Below are 22,130 nucleotides of genomic sequence, written 5' to 3'. Positions count from 1 at the left end.
TCAAGAAACTAGGCATCAAATACCAGATCAACCAGCTTCAAAATTGGGTACACAAGTAAACAGATAATTCTCAACAGAAGAATCTCATGGGGCTGAAATATGCTTAAAAAATTGTTCGACATCCTCAGTCATCAGAGAAATGCAAATCAAAATGATTCCGAAATACCATCATAAACTTGTCAGAATGGCTAAGATCAAAAACACTAATGACAACTTATGATGGAAAAGATGTGGGGTAGGGGAACACTCCTCTACTGCCGGTGAGAGTGAAAACTTATACAGTAACTTTGGAAATCAGTATGATGATTTCTCAGAAAAATGGGAATCAATTTACCTCAAGACCCAGCTACCCCAATATTGGGCATATACCCAAGGGATGCTCAATTATACTATAAGGACAATTGCTCATCTATGTTCATAGTAGATGCCCCTCTACTGAAGAAAAGATAAAGAAAATGTGGGACATTTACACAATGGAGTATTAGTCAGATGAAGAAAATAATGACCTCATGAAATTTGCTGGCATATATATGTAACTATATAAAGTCATTTTGAGTGGGTTAACCCAGAACCAGAAAGACAAACATGGCATGTACTGACACATAAGTGCATATGAAGAGAAAAGAATAGGATGACCAATTTACAATCCACAATCCCAGAGAAGCTAGATAAAGAGGGCCCAAAGAGGGATGCATGGATTCCCTGGGAAGGGGATATAGAAGATATCTTCTGTGTAAACTTGGGAGTCCAGTTGAAGAGAGGGATTAAGGATTGCACAAGCAAGTGGGGTGGGGGGTTAAGATCATGACAGGGAAAACCACAGAGACAGCCAACCTGAGTTAATGAGGGTTCATGGACTCTGAACAAACATCTGAGGAGCCTGCATGGGACCGAAATAGACCCTCTACATGCGGATGACAGTTGTGTAGCTTGGTCTGATGGTGAAGTTGCTAGCAGTGGGCTCAGAACCTGTCACTGGGGCATGAGCTGGCTTTTTGGAACCTATTCCCTATGCAGGGATTCCTTGCCCAGGCTTGATGCAGGGGGAGGAGCTTAACCCTGCTTCAATGTGACATGGCAAGCTTTGTTGACTCCATGGGAAGCCTGCCCCTTTCTGAACTGGGGAGGACCAGATGAGGGAGAATAGAGGGGAAGTGGAGAAGGGAAATACAAAGAGAGTAGGGAGGAGAAACTGTGGTTAGTATGTAAAATAAGTGAAAACATTTAATGAAAAAAAGGGGGGTTAACTGCTGATGGAACAGGCCCTCAGAACAACTATTCAAAGATCCTATGTTCAAGTAATGAGAAAAAAAATACTCAACTTTAATTAATTAATTAATTAATTAAAAAGTTGTCATGGTCAATGTATCTATTCACAGAAAAAAAAAAAAATAAAAACCTAAGACAGAAGTTGGTACCAGGGACTGGGGTATGTCTGTGAAAGACCTGACCATGTTTTTGTTTGGATGAATGTGAACTTTGGGACTTTGGTTTAAGAAAATAGTGGGATGTTTTAAGTGGAGTTTAATGAACCATACTAGTAGGAGCATGGAAGACAGTGTGCTTAGGGTGTTTTGAACTGTAAGGGCCTAGCTCAAGAGGATTCAAAGAAAAATTATTAATACGTGGCCCAGAGACCATTCTAGTAATCTTTTAGTCAAGAATGTGGCTGCTTTCTTCCCTTGTCCAAAAAATTCACCTGAGGTTAAATTGAAGATATATGGATTAGCAGCTTTGGTAGAGGACATTTTAAAACAACCTAGCACTGACTGTATTGCCTGGTAAGTATTGACCAGTCTAATACAGCTCTAGAATGGAAAGGAGCAGGCTGAGCAAGAAAAAATACAATATACAGTTGGAAGAGTAACAAGGAACCAGGAAGTGTAAACAGAATGAAGAAAAGCCTAATGTTAAGTGTAATAAAAGGAAGTGGTGCCCTCAGAGACATTTCTCCTGTGTCTGTTCTTCCTTTCTCCAAACCTAATATACAACATTTTCTACCAATTTTCTTTCTCATTCTTATGCCATCCCTTCATAACCTCTACATAATTCTCCCTTTTCCTTCCCTACTTCCATGGTCTGTATTTTCATGAGGCATGTTTCTAGTATACCTCATTTCTAAACTTTAGAGGAGACACAAGTTAGGTATGTTTTCCTTCAGCTAACACTGGGATTTATTAATGTCATACTATCACAGTTCTGACTCAGTTAACTTTTTCTCTTGATTATATCCAAACAGATACAATTCACCAGAGGATTGGCATAAAAGCAAAACAAACATAAATAGTGAGAAGTAGAGAGATTACAAACTAAACAACATACACTCCAACACATATGGAAGGAAAAAAGCAAAAAGAAATTAAAATATAAAACAGCATTACACTACAACAGCCCACATGTTGACAGCTTACCTTAAGAATACTAACCATAGTATCATCAGAGACACTAAAATTGAAGCAGATAAGACAATATTTTCCTTTTTCTCATCTACTTGTTAACTTCTTATTGATAAATAGAAGCAACCAATAGGATAATGACGTGAAAATCACAAAAATAAAGAAAGCAGACTCATTTGTGGCTCATTAATTCATAAAAATCTTTAATTAGCAATGATGTAATGTGTAAATGCCAATGATCAGCACTATAACACAGAGAGATGATGTGACCAAAAAAAAAAAAAAATGCTAGAAAAAATACTTTTGCTTACAGTACTGCCCACACTAACTATGCAACTAACCTAAATATCTATAAACAAATGATTTGATAAGGTATTGTGTATTGTGATGTGTGTACACAACAGGTGACTACAACACTATCATCTTACTAAATATAGAATCAAGTATGAGGTAGTCAGTCTTCTAAATTCAGGTGTCATTTGAATGAAATAAAAAATGATTAAAATATTACATTTTACTGAGTGGGCAGTGGATAAAATAATCAGACTGGAAAGTGGGCAAAAGAAATATTCAACAAAGGAAAAAAAGAGGAAGAAAATATATGTACTAGATGACGTTCTAAAACCATGACAAACAAACAAATCAAGTAAGAATATACTATGATGCTTTGGAATGCACACTAGGCATGGAAAACTAACACACAATGGAAGCTTTGGATGCCAGTTCAGATCACATTTGTGTTTGTGAAGAAAGGCAGGTGTAAGATTGGAAAGAATTCCATGAACATTTTCTGGATGTCTGGCAATATCTCGTCTTGGGCAAGGTTTACAAGGGCAATCAATCACTTTATAAAAAATAATTTTATAGCAGTTGAACTGGCTAACTTTTTAACAACCTCCTACTAGCTGTAGTCATTTTGCAAGAGGGAACCTCAATTGAGTAAATTCCTCCACCAGCTTGGCAGATGGACATGCCTGTGGGATATTTACTTTTCTGATGATTGAATTGGAATGACTCAGCTTACTGTGGGAGGTACCATCCTCGGCAGGTGGTCCAGGATAGTTTTTACAAAAGCAGGTTTGTGCCTAGTCATATTGTAACTTGTTATGCTATGTTAGCAGATATCCCAGGGAGGCCTGCTCTTTTCTGAAGGGAATGGAGGAATGATGAATCAGGGGCCAGTGGAGGTGGAAGGGTGGTCTGGGGGGAATGGAAGGAGGGAAAGCTGAGATCAGAATATAAAATATAAGAGAATAATTAAAAAAAAAAAAAAAGGAACTGAGTGAGCCATGAAGAGCAAACCTGCAGCACTTCTTAGAGTCCTTTCCCCAGGGCCCATCTCTAAGTCCCTGCCCCGAGTCCCTGTCCCTGCCCTGAGTCCCTGCCCTGACTTCTCTCAATGATGGGTTGTAATCTTCAACTTGTGTACGGTCAAGGTATTTTATCACAGAGACATGAAATCCTAAAAAAGACAGCCCTCTTTTCTGAATTGGAATTTATTTGCAAATTTAATTTAAAAGTTAAAATTCAGTGCTTGGTGAACAAGTTGAGAACATACCTTCAGTTTATAATCTCCCGTATCTGAGACTAATGTTCAGCTAACATTGCTAGAGGCAAATCTGTCAGCCCTGTATTATTAATAAGAGACTTCACTCCTGTGACTACAGGGCATAGGCAACTAAGTCTTCAGAGAGTCACAGCAACACAAAGTTTCTGTCTGCTGCATGAGAGTCCCCTGTGTAAAGAGTGTTACAAAATTCAGCCATAGCAAAAGCAGTTAATTAAGAGCCCTAATTGTGTTTGGGTAGTGACCAAGAGGAATTTCAGAGACCAGACATTGCCTGCCAAGAATCTGTCTTGGGAGCTGTCTTTTGGAATCATATTGTTTTTCTCAGTGTTATAAGAGAGAAAGTGGTTAATGGGTCACTTGGGGATTGCATCTATTCCCGTAAATTAATGTTTATTTCTTCTTCTCAAAATTTATTGTTCAAGAAGCCATGTAACTAACAATCAAATTAAAATTGAATTTGAAAAAAACAGAAAGAAAAACTGAAAGACAATCATGTTCTTTAAAAACTGGTTTTGCAATGAGATCTTAAGAATACTAACCATAGTATCATCAGAGACACTAAAATTGAAGTAGATAGGACAATAACTTCGTATTGATAAATAGAAGCAACCAATAGGATAATGATGTGAAAAATGTCACAAAAATAATGAGAGCAGAATCATTTGTGGCTCATTAGTTCATAAAAATCTTTAATTAGCAATGATGTTATGCGTAAACACCAATGACTATATCAATACATGACTTATAAGTGTTATAGTTTCTGAGAACACAATGAGTGAATTATATTAAGAGTAGATATATATTAAAAGAGGATTTCTAATATTAACACACACTGTAAAGCAAATGACATCTTCAAAATCACTGAAAGCCACAATTAAAATAAATTGAAACACTTTGGATAATCTTAATTGGCTATACACCACACTGCATATGATCCACTTACTCTCTGCCTTATCTCTAAAATGATGAACCTTGCATCAGAAATCAGTAAATGTAGTCAAGGATTACAATCTTTGGCTATGTTTACCCTTGTGTTTGCTCCATGTATAGTTTGGTTTTTTATTGGTTTCCTTTTTTTTTTTTTTTTTTTTAATGTATGGCTATACCATACACACATACACACAAGAAAGCAGACAAGTCAATAAAATAATATGGTCTTAGCATATTTATTTATTCAGCTAGATTTAACTCAACATTGGTGTCAAAACTCATTTGGGTATGCTTAGCAAGTCCTGAGGCAACACAAGACTATTCCAGAATTAGTCAACTCATTACTTTTCTCCTGATTCTAATCTATAATATCAGATAAAAAAAGTGGTTAGAGAGTTAATTATTTATATGTCAACCAGAAAAGACTTTTCCAAAATTAATTTCCATTTCATTCATCCTTTCACTCATGCTCCTAAAGGTGAAAGCAAGTATTGATTTCTGCTCACCTCAATGGACTTACTATTTTCTCAAGATAGTTAATGTGAGCATTTTTCTGTATTCCATGCTCCAGTGAGTAAATGGACAGCACAATTTTGACTTGGTATGTTTCTGCTCCTCCTTCTCCTCCTTCTCCTCCTTCTCCTCTTCCTTCCCCTCCTTCTTTTGTTTCAGGAGAAGTCACAAGGGTGTGGGGTGGACCTGGGAGGACTGGGAAGTGAATGTGATAGGAATGTACTATGTAAAATTTCCAAATAATCAACAAAAATATGATATTTAAAAAGCAGTAAAAATATGGCGTCAACAACATCCTCTAAAAATATTATTTTCAATGGCATTTTGTGAATTTTTTGTCTTTTAGCAGAAATAATAACATTTGTTTCTAAAAGAAACAAAAAGTTACAAATAACAAAAGACTTTCTTTTTACATTAAACTCGAGTTTAAATAACTCACACTTCAAGATATTTTCTAAATTGTAATTTATTAAGACTAGTGATCTGCCTTAATATATAGCCAGTTTTGATAAATTCCCCACATTTACTTCAAAACCATATATCCCATAACATTTATTTAATCTTTATATCAATGTCATTCTCATAAATAGATAATAAATAGATCTAAATAACAATAAACTGTAAATAAAAATAAAGCTATGTAAGATATTAAATACATAAGCACATACTTTTAAATGTTCTTAAAATTTTGTACAGGATTGTAACAAGATTAAATAAGTGGACCCAGAGCCAGATATTAGGGTTCAAGTTGAAGATCAGGGACGCAAAACAGCCGGCCACTAGCTCTCACTTCAGCTGAGGCTGAAAGGGCTGATCCACAAGAGCTCTTCATCAAGTCTCAAAATGCTGCCTTTCCTCAGTGTGGCTGGAGCATGAAAAGTTTCTCTGAGACCTTGCTTCTGTCATATATGTTTCCTTAAAGTTGGGATCAAAGGTGTGAGCTATAATTCTTTTTTTAGACTGATTCACCCTTGGGTAGATCTGAGAAGGCATGAACTCAGAGCAATCCCTCCATCTCTTAATCCTTACTCCTAGGTTTAAAGGTATGTACCACTACTTCTTAGCTTCTGGATGCTGATATTAAAGGTGTGTGCCTGGCTTCTTTTTTCTTTTTTTTTAAATTTATTTTTATTTTTTTATTTTACATATCAATCCCAGTTCCCTCTCCCTCCTTCCTTCCCTCCCTCCCATGTCCCCTGACCACCCTCCCATCCCATTCACACACACACACACACACACACACACACACACACACACACACTCCACAGGGAGAGTGATGCCTTCCAGGAGTGATCAACAAAATCTGTCAAGTCATTTGGAGTAGGGACTAGACCCTCCCTCCTGCCTCTAGGTTAAGGGAGTATTCCTCCATGGGGAATGTGCTCCCAATGTCCTCTGACAGTATGGCTGGCTTCTAAGGCTTATGGCTGACTTTGCTTCCTGAATCCTCAGTCAAGCTTTAATAAATCATAAATAATATATCACTACACACTATATGATCCTGGTATGGTTTAGACTTATATTCCTGGTACCTTAAGCTACCTGGCTATGCAAATTCCAGGCATGTGACATCATATTTTAATTATCCACATTTGCATATTTTCTGCTTGATTTCTCATCAATTCCCATTATGATTTCTATTGATCTATTGTGTATACTTTTATGAATCATTATTGTATGTTTTGAAATAATGGTTGTATATGCAAACCAAATTAATTTTATTCATTAATCTTGGTAAGTTTAAAGAAGTATTATTATGATCATGATGATATTTACCTATACTTTTTAACCTCAGTGTAATTTATCCAACATTATTTTGTTTTCAGCAAATATTTTGTAGAATCTAAAACTCAAATTTCTTTCGTAGATTCCTGTACACTTCTTAATATTCTGTGTTTCCATTTTCCTTTACCTGAAAATACTTTGAAATTTTCCTTCTAATTACTGCTCTGTTTGATATAACACTTGCTCAGTGATACATTACTTAGCATGTAAAAATGAAATAATGGAGGCTGTATTCTAATGTGCCATTAGAATACATGGGGAAGAGAAATAAAGTTAGGTCTATGTTGATGATCTTCTGAGAAGGAAACGTTTACTGGACTTGAAAGGAATGCATATTCAGGAGAGTAAAGACTTGTGTTGATGAGGTATGAAAGTAAGCTCTGATTGTAATTATATATGCATAATATACATAGAACTGCATTGTGTGGCTGTAACATTAATAATTAAAAATGAAGTGGTCATTAATTGGAAGCAGATTAAGGGGAAATCAGGCAAAGCTGGAAGTGTGCAGAGAGGAGTAAAAATGATGGAAAATAACTTTGATGCAGAAAATTCTCAAAAAAATTTATTTAGTTTTAACAAATGAAACAGAACCCATATCTGACACTTTATTAGGATGAGAACCTGATACTAGATAGGTCAGAGGCCCAGGGAAAACCAACTATTATTATTCTACTAAATGAAGATAACAATAAAATGACTCATAATAACAATCTACAGCATAAATCAGTGCATCACTCAACACTTATCACAAAGGCCTTTTCTTGCAGTGACAGTAATTAATTAATGCACCTGGGCAATGTGCAAAGCATGAGAGACTTTGAAGCACTCTGCCATAAATGAGATGACTTTTTCACACCCCTCCTCCCAGTGCTCAGGTATCTATTCTGAAGAGGAGGAGGAAAGATTTTAAGAGCCAGAAGTGGTGGATGACTTCAAAACATTCTTGTTTTTCAGACACAAGATGTACATATGAATTCACATGTGAATGTGACAGCATTCAGAAAACAAACATAAATTCAAGCCAGACAAAATCCCAAAACTGACAAGGAAAAATGAACAAAGTTCACCTGTGCAAAGAATCTGTTTGCAAATAGAGACCTACTGAGAAAGAGAAAATCAGTTTTCTCCAATAGAGTGGCACTGGATACTTCAACCATACTTCAGGACATGCCTTATTCTCATAATTGACCCGCACAAAACAGACTCCATGTTTCTAGTGTACTTTCTCCTTATTGTTGTTTTGGGATTTTTTTTTGAAAACACCTTTTCCTTTCAAATATCCTGATTACAGTTCCCCCTACCAGTTCCCTCCTACTCTCCACCCATCTATTATGTTTCTTATTTTTAAAAAAGCAAACAGGCATCTAAGGAATAATGGAAAAATAAAATAGAAAAATATAAGATAAATCAAGCACAAACAAACTGAAATAGGACAAAACAAATTCACAGACAGAAAAGAACCCAAGAATAGGAACAAGATACACATATGGACCCAGAGACTCACGTAGTTGTACTCTGAGAAGTCCCATAAAAACAAGAAATCAAAAGCCATGATATATACATAAAATCTGTATGATTAAAAAAATAAAATTAAGTTGAGTAAAAGTTAAAATTAAAAAACATGTAATTGACATTACAAAACAAGAAACCTCCAAAGACTCATTTAAGTTAGTTTTCTGTTGGCCACCTACTTGTTGGGAATAAGGTCTACCCTTAAGAATAGTTTGTTTCTCCAGTAAGACTTCCTGAAGAAATTAATTTTATACTTGCAAATAGCTATCAATTGGAGGTAGTTTCTGAGTTGGGGATGTAGGCACGTGACCACTTCTCCTTTCAACTCTAAAACCCCATCTGGTGCAGACTCGTGCAGGCCCTGTGCATGCTGCCACAGCCTCTATGAGTTCATCAGTCCTGCTGTATTAAGAAGACCTTATTTCCTTGGTGTCCTCTCTCCTCTCTTGTTTTTTACACTCTTTCTGCCTCTTCTTCCTTTGGGTTCCCTGAGCCTTGAGGGGTGGATTTGAAGGAGACATCCCATTTAGGGCTGAGTTTTTCCAAAGCTCTGACATCAGTTTGTGGAGAGCCTTGGTTGTTAGGTAGTTCCATTAGAATTCATTTAGTTTTCTTAAGAAAGAGAGAAAAATAAAGTTGATTAGATAAGGAGGTAAGATGGGGAAGATCGGAGGATTTGGATAATAGTAAAGAATAAATATAGGCAAAATAAATTGTATGTAGTTCTCAAAAAAATGTTAAAGGAAAAAAAGTAAACTGAGGCAGCTCCTTGGGAGTCTAAGGAATGGTATAGAGCTTTAGAAGATCATTGCTCTCTACAACATAACATGACATTTGTGAAGCAGGAGAGGCTTTGAAAGAGCTGAGTGACTTACCACTGTGTATCATTGCTTTGCAAAATACTGAAGCAACTATGAAAGGATATTTAAGAAGAGAAAACATTGAAGGGGTTCTACATTTCACTTATTGGCAAATGTGGCAAGATTTGTGTCAGAGTAGCATTTGGGGGGGGGGGAGAATGATTGCCAAATACAGTTCTGTTGATGTTTTAGGAGGCTTTGTAGTCTAAACAGCAAGATTTTTGTGTGGTTGTTGGCTTCTTAAGGTTTTTAAATTAAAATATACTTAAATAATTCCCCCTTCCCTTTTCTCCCTCTATTTTCTCTCATGTATACACCCACCTCAGTTCCCTCAAATCTATGGCCTGTTATTTGTTTTTGCTGTATATTAGGATATGTGTAGTAATACATGTCTAAATATATAAATACAATATTCTCAATTTATTTAATATCAATTTATTTATATGCACATTATTTCAGGACTGACCACTTGGTATTTGATAGTCAATTGTAGGTTTGCTTCCTGGGAAAGACTATTTCTCCTACTCTCCACATTCCTGTATTATTCTTACAAGGCTGGAGCTCTGTGAGATTTCTCCTTCCACATCCATGTATGTTGGTGTAGTCATTGTTCAGGTCTTATTTAATCAGTCATATTGTTTAGATACCATGGGTGAAGATTTCTTGTCATTTCTAGGTGGTAAAATCTCACAGCACATTTTCTGAACCTCTGCCTCTTACAATCTTTCAAAGTCTTTTCATAGTTGCCTTAGCACTAAATTCAGAAGTTATGTTATAGATGTGTCAATTTCAGCTCATTAGCTCATGATCCCTTTTTCTTTTAATTTTAATAAGTTGTAATTCTTTCTGTAAGTTTATTTGATGAGGGATTAAAGTCATCCTTATCTGTGAGTTTAAGAATAGGTATTTAGAATCAGTTAGAATTTGCTAAACCAGTGTTTAATAGTGTTATAATACATTCCACACTACGTTTCATGGCCTCAACAGCCTCAGGAAAATGATTAGGTTTCCAGTATCAAGCATGATTTCCTTCCTATTGAGTGTATCTCAAGTTCTATTAGAAAACAGTTGGTTACTACCAAGATGTGGGTACTATAGCACCCATAGGCAACCATGGAGTTGTCCTGATCAGCTAGCCTTGAGAGGCATGTGTCTTAGGTCTTTCAGGTTAGAGTCCATGGCTCCTGGGGCACTGTGTGACTTTCAATTCCAAAAAACCTAGATACACCCCTCAGGAAATGAAGCATTCTGCCCACCTGAGCTTCTCTTTATTGCTTAGAAGTCAGTGAAGCATATAGAAGCTTGTCTGAACAATTAATCTTAGATGTTAATCTTGCACACCTCTGTAGCTTATATTGTATCCTGGCAGCTACAATTGTTTTGATCCTGGCAAACTCCATTGTATTGATTCTGATAATGGCATAAAAATCTGATATCTTACAATAAACTTGTCTCAGCCCCAGTCTTGCTGAGACCCATCCATTCCAGGCAGATTTGCATTACTCATCAAGTAATTTTGACCCAGTAAGGACATTTTGGCACTTACACTTAAGGACACGTTGCCATGTTGGCCAGTGTTGTGGCCAACAACTGTTGATTGCTTCCCTGGCTTGGATTCTTGTAAAATAACTAAAACTTCTGGTAATATCAAAGCTAGTGCTCAAAGAAGTAGCTTTGAGGTCAAATCCAGCTTGAACTTCTTCATCTTGTGATCAAAGTACATTGTAACATGTTTGTTTGTTTGATTTACCAGTAAGGAATTACTCTCAGCCTCTAGGAGGCAATAATATGTTGTTTTAACACTCTCTTGGATTCCCCAAAATTACTGAAAACAGGGTATCTCATACCTGGTACCAGGGTCTTTGTTAGATACTCTAAGGTTGTTATATGTGGCATTGTCAGACAAATTTATATTATAAATATACACACAGACATATATGTAATAACAATCAGTACACCACATGAGCAAGTTATACCACTTATTATCACATGACCAAAGGACTCCACATCATACTCCACAGATACTTGTTCATCACAGTTCATTGCTGCTTTGTTCATGATGACTAGGAAATAAACAAGTCAAAGGTCCTTCATTTGAGGAATGGATAATGAAAATGTGGTATATAAATGCTGTGGAATACTATTCATCTGTAAATAACAATGAAATAATAAAATTTACATGGAAGGTTCATCGAATTAAGAAAGATCATATTGTGTGAGTAAACCCAGACCCAGAAAGACAAACACCAACTCTTCTCTCCCATCTGAGTCTCCTAAATTTGAATCTTCAGATGTAAATACATAACCTAGAGCAGTAACAGAAACCAGAAAAATAAAATTGGTCTACAGAGGGGAACAATAGAAACAGGAATAAGAAAGTCCTTGAAAGGAGAAATGCATATTGTCTGACTGTGAGTCTTTGTATTTTTTCCCATCTGCTGCAGGAAGAAGTTTCTCTGATGATGGCTGAGTAAGGGACTAATCTATGAGTATAGTAATAAGCCATTGGTAATCATTTTATTACTATGTTTTTTGAGTTTTTGTTTTCTTGTTCTTGTTTTGAATAGTAGTATTCTGTTTTACCATAGATCCCTGGCTATCCATTCCAGGCCCTTGGTCACCCAATCAGTGTCAAGTATCTTTTGGTATGGACCTGAATTCAAACCAAACATTGGCTGGTTGCTCTCACAAGCTTTGTGCCTCCACTGAAATAGCTTTTCTTGCAGGCAGGTATGTAGCACAAATATTAAAACCCACACACAGATATTGGGGTTCAAGCTCTTTATTGGAAAAGCAAAGTAGCCAGCCACTAGCTCTTACCTCTACCTCAGACTTAAAGGGAAATCCTGGCTCTATAAATCCTCAGCATGGCTCTGGAGATCCTGCCCTTATCTTACACACCTCTCTAGTGCTAGCATTAAAGGCATGAGCTCTGTTTCTCTTTTAGAGTGATTCACTCCCATGTGGCCCTGGGTGGCCTTGAAGTCACAAAGATCCATCTGCCTCTGTCTCCTGAGTCCTGGGAATAAAGCTTTTATGGCTGTGGCTAGCTCTACATTCTGATCTCCAGGCAAGCTTTATTAGGTAAAAAACAATATATCACCACCATGGTCATCACTGGAGATCACAGTGTTTGTAGCTGAGATGGTATTTATGTTTCTACTTTGGTAGTATGCAGAATACCTTCTTGAACCAAAGTTGCTTGCATGTAAGGACAAAGGCTCTATCTAGGCATTATCTCACCTTCTTCATGTTCAAGGAGTAGTGTAGGTGTTACAGCCTAGGTGGTTTGGGGGTTCCCATAATACTACATTGTCCAACAACTCAATTAGATGTACCCCTATTCCATTATTGGAAGCTTCACTTGTTGTCAAGTGATGTCTTGTTGGGGCTTTGTCTCAGCCATTATTTGGCAATTTCATTTAGTATATATTTTCATATATGTATATATTTTTGGAAGCATCTACTGTAATAGGTTTCCATATTAGCCTTCAAATGATCCATAATTTTAGTTCTCTCCTTGTATTCCCTCCTTTGTCCCCTACTTCCCTTCCCCTCCCTACTTGATCTTCCTGTTATGTATCTTCCATCCATCCATAACTATTCTATTTCCCCTTACTAGGGAGATCAATTTGTCCATCACCCCCCCATCCCAGTCCCCTACTCTATACCTACCCTCTCTGGTTCTATGAATTGCAGCTTGGTTATCATTAACTTAACAACTAATAACCCTATATAAGTAAATACAGACTGTATTTGTCTTTATGAACCTGGGTTAATAATTGGAACCTCATTTATTGGAGTTGCCTTTCTGTATATATGTTTGTCATATTGGTTGATGAATAAACCACTTAAAGAATTCATCTTACACCAATTAAAATGTCTAAGGTCAATAGAACAAATGACAGCTCATGCTGACAGGATGTAATGTAAAGTGAGCACTCATCTATTGCTGGTAGAAGTGTGTACTTGTACAGCCACAGTGAAGATCAGTGTGGTGGTTGTTTGGGAGGCTGGAAATCAATCAACATCCAGCTATATTACTCTTCAGTATCTTACACTCCCTCTTACGACAGAAACACTTGCTCAACATTGTTCATTGTTGATCTATTCATAAAATTCAGAAATTTGAAACAGTCAAGAGGTCCATCAAAGATGAGTGAGTAATGTGGTACAATTTCCCAATGGAATATTACTCAGCCAATAAAAATAGGAAACCATGTAATACTCTAGTAAATGGAATATATATATAAATGTGTGTGTGTGTGTGTGTGTGTGTGTGTGTGTGTGTGTGTGTGTGTGTTGTCCTGATGGGTTTAATAAAAAGCTAAATAGCCAATAGTAGGAGGCATTCCAGGTGGTTCTCTTGTCCAGCCTCTTTGCTGTATATCTCTATCTTACTTGTCTAGCCTTATTTGGGGCTGAGGCTGGGGATCAGGCTGATGGGAGATAAAAGCAACAGGCAGGATTTTCAGACACATGGGATTCTTGGAAGAAGAGGGGGTGCCAGGCAGATGGAGAGGAAGCAGCATGGGCAATACAGAGTAAAGGTAATGAGCCATGAAACGAAAAGTACATTGATTTAAAAAAAAAAAAAAAAAAAAAAAAAAAAAAGGTTAATTTAAATTGGAAGAGCTAGTTAGTCAAAAGCCTAAGCTGTCAGCTGAGCAGTTACAATTACTAATAAGTGTCCATGTCATTACTGGGGAGTCGACAGTCCTGACAAAAAGGTCCGACTACCCTGAGTGAAGTAACTCAGTACATTTTTGAAGGGTTTTCTTGTTGTTTATTTATTTGTTTTGATTGGTTTTTAACAATTGTCTTATTAAGATACAATTACATTATTCCATTCCTTCCCCAATACCACCAGTGTTCTCTTTCCTGAGCAGTTCATATGCCTGCCCACTTCTACTATTCTCAAATCATGGGCACTTTCCTTTATTATTGTTACATATATATGCATAAAATAAAAATACAACATGCTGGGTCTACTTAAATGTGCATGATTTCATGGCTGAACACCTGTTGGTATATGACTAATAGGGGAGCTCATTCTTGGAATAGATTAGTTCTCTTTCTCTCAGCATACTTTAACTACACATGAAATTTTGTTTAGAGGTTGTGCCAGTGTAAGTGGTGTACACCTTAGTTCCCAGACAAATGAAATTCTATTCAGAAAGTCCTTTTCTACACTTTTATCATTTAGGGTAATGTCTATATTTTTTTTCTGCCTGTTTCAGCATTTCAATTTTCAAACTTAGCTTGATCAATTTGGAATTCATTGTTGTATAAAGCGTGTTCATGGCATCATTGTCAAATATTAGATGGCTATAGTAGTAAGTACTTATATTTGGTCTACTGTTTTGTTCCATTGATCTACTGTTATATCATTGCCAGTATTATGTTGTTATTATACTATGAATCTATAATATATTGAGAGCTATGAAGATAATCCCTCCCTTATTTTCTTTCTATTTCTGTGATCAAAAAGTATGAGTTTTCATTGGGATTGCATTAATATTAATTAGCTTTTGGTAAAATGGCCATTTTCACAATATTATTTCTATAAACCCATGACCATAAGTTGAATTTCTATTTCCTATTGTCATTTTTATTTTTTCTTCAGATATTTACAGTTGTCATTGATGATGTATTTAAGGCTAGTGGCATGTATCACCTCTTCATAAGTTATACATTTAAATGTCATTTATTTCTTATATACTGTATTATTGAAAAGTACTTAAAATGTAAGATCAAACAAATAATATGTGAAGTGTATGCCCATGTTCTTTTCAGAAAAGAACAAGATGAGATGGATAGGAGGCAAACAGATCATAGGAAAAGAGGTTTTACTTTGCAAGTCTGGCAACCTTAGTTCAGTTCCAGAACACTTGTAAAGGTTTGGAAGGAGAGAATCAAATCTATAAAGTTATTTACTAACTTCCAAAAACATATCATGTTTATCATGTATACACATTACTAACATCTACAAAATAATTTTTAATTAAATTTTAAAAGCCTAATGAGGTTTTGATAACTTGGCACACAATTATACCTGCCACCATCACATATAGTCACAGAAAAGACTGAAATACATCAACCAAGTGACCAATTGACCAATCCAGTAGCAATTCGACACAGCCTTGTCATGCACTAGGGAACTGTATTCATAGCATGGATTTTATTCCAGTTGTAAACTATACCACATGACCTCTTATAAACATAAAACGGTTTCATTAAATTTGATGATATAAATAAACTAACAGAACATAATAGCAAAAATCTTCCCCTTAGTGGTCAAATGAATAATTTTGAAATATGGGCTAATTATGTCAATTATGGGGTGATTAATAAGAATGCCTCTGTTGATCTAGAAGAATGACCCCAACTAACAACCTAAGCAACAGTGGAGAGGCTACTTTTAATGCCCTTCCCCAATAATGAAATTGATGACTACCTTATATGCCATCCCAGAGCCTTCATCCAGTAGCTGATAGAAGCAGAAGGAGACACCCACACCTAAACACTGAGCAGAACTCCTAGAATCCAGTTGTAGAGAGGGAGAAGTGATGAGCCAAGGGGTCAAGACCAGGCTGGAGAAACCCACAGAAAGTGCTGACCTGATTAAAGGAGAGCTCTTGGACTTCATTCAGTCTGATAACTGGGAAACCAGCATAGGACTAACCCAGACCACCTGAATATGTTAGTTAGGAGGACTAGGCAGTCTATGGAGCCTATGGTAGTTGATCAGTATTTAGACACATGAGTGAGGGTCTAGGGCCTGCTTCAAATGATATGACAGACTTTGAAGACTCTCCATGTAAGGTATCACCCTGCTGAGGGAGCAGAAAGGACATGGGATAGGGTTTGGTGGGGTTACAGGGGAGGATAGGAGAGTGAGGGACATGTAAAACAAGCTTATTTCAAATTTAAATTAAAAAATTATCAAAAGAAAAGAATGCCTCTGTAATTTCATAGATAGTACATAGTAGAACTCGGTATCATCACAGAGAAATCCCTGAGAGAGATCTAAGGTAATGATTACCAGGATTCTCATTTAGTTCCACAGAACAGGTACATTTCCCCATGGGGTAAATTCAGGAGTGAATATAGGTCAGGGTGAGGAGAAGTAAACTCTGCAAGGAGTGGATATCTTCACACATGCTCATCAGGTGGAAGAAAATATAATCCAAGAAAATTCATGAGTTTGATAAGATAATTCATCTCCCCAACATTCTTCTCTAACATATTCCTTGAAATGTTTCTAGGTATCTCTTCTACCAATGTCCATAATGTGTGGACTTGAGCAATATTTGTCTTCTTAATTTTGCACAACCAGTTAATGATTTTTCTCTAAGTTTCCCAATCTAACAGCAATATGGATAAACATCAGGGCACACACTACCAAAAGGCACACCCACAGAAGTGTACCAGTGTCTGCATCAAAAGATCATTCATTCTATAGTGGTCAATATGAGCAGTGCCCATATAACATTGCACAATAATTTTCTGTCTCTTAAAGTGTGGTATTGTTTAATCATAAAGTTCACTGTAGATAAAATAATTTTCAGCTCAGAAATAGGAGTGAATGTAATAGCAAATCAAACGAGACAAGCCAAAAGACTTGTTTATTTAAGAAATCAGATTAAAGCAATCTAGCAGCACACAAATTACAAATTACAATTAAGAATAATCATGTTCTACAACATAGTATATATTAAAGTGTTATTAAAGTATGTATTAAACTCTAACCACAAATGCTTACAAAACTACAAAGGCATTATCACAACGTTTAGAACTTTGAAGCAAAATAAACAAGAAAAATCTTTAATTAGAGAAAAGAATATTTTTGTTTAAATGCTTCTAAAAGGATAAGTAGATGTGTTTCCTTTCTATGATTTTAAAATATTTATTTAAAAGCCAAAGTTAGAATTTTCTGTAAGAATTGCTACCAAGTTATAGACAAGAATTACAGATCAAGTAATAGAAAATTCTTTTGAATCTAGGCCTTCAGTGTATTGGAATCCTAAGTAAAAAGAACGTATGAAATATTTGTTAGGTTTCTAGAAAGCAGTCACCATGAACAAATGTTGCATAAAAAGAAAAAAAAAATGCTTAGATCTTCCCAGAGCCTTTCTACTGATATTTAATGTAATTTCTATCAGATCCAAAGTATAAACCTCATTTCTATTATGAAGTGTTATCATTGCTTGTGACACATTCAGACATATTTTTACTAGACTTATGGGCATAAACACATTTTCAGGTGAAGCCACAGACATTTTGAGGCTTTCAAGTTGCCGACCTGTTTCCTCACTGCTCTCCTCTATAGGAATTTCCTGATAGAGCATGTATGTATCAGTTATACCTGATGCTTTTCTTCATGGGGAGTTGGACTTGGCTCATTAGCTTTCACTTGAGCAGGACTGCTTCTCAAAATTGGCAAAGGCTTGTCTTTACATTTAACTTTTCTTCAATGTGAAGGTCAGATTTGACTAATTAAGTCATTTTGCTTATTTATCTAACAGATCTTTCTTTTTCTGCAGGTCATTTATAAAGAAACCCTGAGTATAATGGATGGAAGGAATCAGTCCATGCTATCAGAATTTGTACTTCTGGGACTTTCCCATTCAGAAGATCTTCAGGTCTTACTCTTCATAATATTTATAATATTTTACCTGCTCATCATATCAGGAAATATTGTCACCATGGTCTTAATAGCCATTGATCACAATCTCCATTCCCCAATGTATTTCTTTTTGGCCAACCTGTCCTTTGTTGATATGTGGCTTTCCTCAGTAACCACTCCTAAGATGATTGCAGATGTTCTCAGAGAAAACAAGATCATTTCCTTTGCAGGCTGCATGTCCCAGGTCTTCTTTGCCCATTGCATTGGTGCAGGAGAGATGGTGCTGCTGGTGGTAATGGCTTACAACTGTTATGTGGCCATCTGCAAACCACTCCACTACTTCACCATTATGAACCTGAAAAGATGCACTGAGTTGTTGTTGACTTCCTGGAACATTGGCTTTGTGCACGCCATGAGTCAGCTTGTGGCAGTTTTGCAGCTGCCTCTATGTGGTCCCATGGAAATTCATAGTTTTTTCTGTGACATACCACTGGTGATCAACCTAGCCTGCATGGATTCTCATGACACTTTAGTAAATGCGGACTGAGGAGTTGTGATTGTTACCTGCTTCATTCTGTTGCTCATTTCCTACACATATATCCTTATCACTGTTCGCCGGAATTCTAATTCTTGTGCTTCTAAAGCTCTGTCTACATGCAGTGCCCACATCACAGTGGTGATGATCTTTTTTTTTTCCCCTGCATCTTCATCTATGTGTGGCCCTCAATGTCATCTGGTTGGACAAATTTCTTGCTGTATTTTACTCTATTGTTACACCTCTCCTGAATCCAGCTATTTATACACTGAGAAATAAAGAAATGAGAAATTCTATGAAGAGATTAAAAAGCTATTTCATGAAAAACAAGGTAAATATATAATGCCTACAAAAAAATTAAATTTTACATTTCACTAAATGAGGAAAGCCTTAAATTTTGTTACAATTATTTGTATGTACATTAGTTATAGTCTTTTAATATTTAACAAGTTCAATAAATTTGGGAAAGTGAACATTTTATTATTTAGAAGATTCTAAATTATTTCTAAAAATTCTTACAAACTGACCATTGGTTCTAAAATATCTTCAGCAACATGAAGAATAACCTAAATGTATTTGTCAAGCTCCTGAATATTTTTTATAAAATTTACTTAAATATTGCTCTAACATCAAAATAATAATAATAATCTACCTTTACCTTAACACAACCCATAAGCCTTTTACTCACCCTTTGTAGCATAGCAACATTATATTTTTACCTTATTCTAGCTTTCTCCAAGATAATAAAAGGGAAATGAAACATTGGGAAAAAACAAAAGTTATAAACTGTACACTGAACAGCACTGAAATTATTTAGTATTGATTTTATTACCTTAATTAAAATGAAATACTAATCCAAACAAACCTAATACTAATTTTCTCAATTATCTGAGTTTCCAGAAATAAAATTTGTCCTTCAAATGTATTATTTCAATAAAATTGTGACTATCATCTTTCTGACCTTGCTTGCTAATTCTTTATATTTAAATATTTGATATAGTTAATAATAGTAAACCATTTTGCAAAATTAAAATCCTGCATTATTTTATTGCAATATTTATGTTTACTTGTGAATAAAAATTTAAATACAACCTTTGACATATCAAATATCAAAAATTATAACTTACATGATATAATATATAGTACATCTCTTTTTTTCAAGAGATGGATTGAAATTCAGTGATTGCACTGATAACAGAAATAAGGCAAAAATTATATATGTTGCTTTTATTCTTTAGATGTTGAAAAATACAATGAAATGATAAAATATGTTTATGATTGTTAGCTGACAGGTCTGTCTGTCATATTAGGAGCATTATGGCCACAAAGACATTTATTAATATCTCAAATGTTTTAGTTGTTTAAGAAGACTTTGAAATATGTATTAAATTCTCTGAGGTAATAGACGAGCTTTTCCATACTTGAGAGATACAGAAAACAATTTTATTCCCACAGTATTCATTTGCTAAATGTCATTGCACAACAAATGAAGATAATAATGATTTTCTAAGAAGAGTAACTTATGCTAAATGAATAACCTGAATAGCCCCCTTAAGTTTAGATTATTTTAATTTTGTGCAAGACTTTATTCACATTCTATTTTTACAATATAGTGTGAATTGTGAACAATTCTGAACTGTATTTGTATTCTGAACTGTAATTGTAGCACACGTTAGCACATAGATAACACTAAATAACTGTCAGGTGTGTATTACTGCCTCAGTTATACTGATTATATCTATTGTTACTGATAAAAATAAGAGCTTAACCTTTTATATTCATTGTAAACTTTAGATAGTTTTGTTCTCTAGCATGCTGAATTCTTCCTCAGATAGGAGTATTTTCTATTAAATTTTCTTTTTAAAAATAACTCTTTGAGAATTCCACATGTATGTGCAATGAAATATGATCATTTATACAGCCATTTCCTGCCTCCAACTATTCACAGAGGGCCAGTAAGCATGATCCTCTGCCAAAATTCAAGTCATCTTTTTTATGATAATTTTTTATTTAAATTTGAAACAAACTTGTTTTACATGTCAAGAGGAGTTCCAGCACCCTCCTGCATCTCCTGTTCTCCCCACCAACCCCCATGCCACCCCCTTTCTGCTCCCCAGAGACCAGACTTCCATGGGGAGTCATCAAAGTCTATCACATCATTTAGAGCTAGGCCAGGGCCCTCCCCCATGTGTCTAGGCTGAGGGAGTATCCCTCTATGTGGAATGAGCTCCCAAAGTCCATTTGTATACTAGGGATAAATGCAGATCCACTATCAGAGGTGTTGTTCTTTTGCTGCAGCTATTGCCTATGAAACACAAACACGAGACTCAGTGCCCATGTAGAGTTTATTGAGAGAGGGGAGAAAAAGGGGGGTAGCTGGTGGGCAATTGAAAGCAGGGGAGAGGAGAGAGAGAGCAAGAGAGAGAGAAAGAGCAAGAGAGAGAGAGAGAGAGAGAAAGTGCAAGAGAGAAAAGGCAAGAGAGAGGCACACTTGGCACACTTGCTGTAAAAGGGAAACTTGCACATGAGTAACTGAGTCCCTTGGCAGCCAGGTAAAGCTTGAGCAGCCAGGTAAGTCATGAAGTAGAGGAGACATGTACATGAGCATCCTGCCCATCATCAAGGGTCTTGTAAGCAGGCTGCTTGTTCCCAACATTCCCACCTCTTATTGTTATTTAAAAAGTGGGGGATGGGCATGGCAGGTTAGGGAATAGGCCACTGAGTTCTCAAGACTGCTTCCTGCTGACTTGGGGCAGTGATCCTCTTTGGGGGAATGAGAAAGCTGGGGGAGGGAGATACTGCCACATCCTCCTGGTAGCTGGTTGTTTCATGGCAGTCCTGACAGTATGGAACTCTGCGTCTTTTTGAGACCTGGCAAGCTGTTAGCAGAACAGAGGACAAGGTTAAGTTTAAAAAACAAAGTTTTTTTTCTAGGTCCTGGTACTTAGAGGGGAGAATTGTAAGATGAGGGACAGGTTCCCAAGGTGAGGGAAGGGAGTTCTGGGACCAGGGAAAGGTTGAATATTTATTTGGAGTGAATCTGACCTGTTTGGATGGGTCCAATTCAATCCCTTGAACTTACAAGAATTCTTTGAGTTTGCGAAAACATAAATAAAGACACATTAGCAGAATACTCATGTTAGAAATGATTTGGCTTAAAGAATTAACACATACAACTGGCAGATTTTTAGCACAATGAAAAGCACCTTAATTGTGAGCTTATAGTTACAGTTATGATCATATAGTGGCATAGTATGGTGTTTAGTACGCTGTCAGAATTGATTAGTAGCTCATTAAAACTTTATGATTAATGTTAAGACTATAAATAGTAGCAACCTTAAAATACTCATTTGTGAAATCTGTTTTGTAATAGTTGGAGCCTTGGCTGCTGCTTTAA

At 36.1% G+C, this 22,130-nt stretch overlaps 1 pseudogene; it reads left to right on the top strand.

Moving 5' to 3' along the window:
• Positions 1 to 18,139: 18,139 nt before the first annotated feature.
• Positions 18,140 to 19,076, top strand: LOC127214675 (olfactory receptor 4K3-like; annotated as a pseudogene).
• The last annotated feature ends 3,054 nt before the right edge of the window (positions 19,077 to 22,130 follow it).

Source organism: Phodopus roborovskii, unplaced genomic scaffold (genome assembly GCF_943737965.1).
Source record: "Phodopus roborovskii unplaced genomic scaffold, PHOROB, whole genome shotgun sequence".
In the NCBI taxonomy this organism is placed as follows: Eukaryota; Metazoa; Chordata; class Mammalia; order Rodentia; family Cricetidae; genus Phodopus; species Phodopus roborovskii.
Note: the sequence above shows the minus strand (reverse complement) of the source record. Positions and strands in the feature narration are given on the sequence as shown.